The sequence below is a fragment of the Anastrepha obliqua genome, chromosome 1 (assembly GCF_027943255.1).
Source record: "Anastrepha obliqua isolate idAnaObli1 chromosome 1, idAnaObli1_1.0, whole genome shotgun sequence".
Classification (NCBI taxonomy): domain Eukaryota; kingdom Metazoa; phylum Arthropoda; class Insecta; order Diptera; family Tephritidae; genus Anastrepha; species Anastrepha obliqua.
In genome coordinates, this window is record NC_072892.1 from 167,238,725 (window position 1) to 167,239,012 (window position 288).

Here is a 288-nt window from a genome sequence, read left to right on the forward strand (position 1 = left end):
TATTTTTTATTTTATTTTAATTCTTTGAAAATCTTTTCATATTTTTTCAAGTATGTATTATGTTTGATTATGCATATATACTTACAACTCATGGAGTTCAATACAAAAAACTTACTAGAATTTATGAGTAATCAAAAAATCAAAGCTTAAACATATAATTCGAATATCGCAAGGCTAAATACTTTTTGAAAATGCGAAGTTAGCAAATAGTGTAATTAACTTGTCGAAAATTAAGTATAATTTTAGCAATAATCGCTTCAAATATTTTTACTTAACCCCATTATTTTA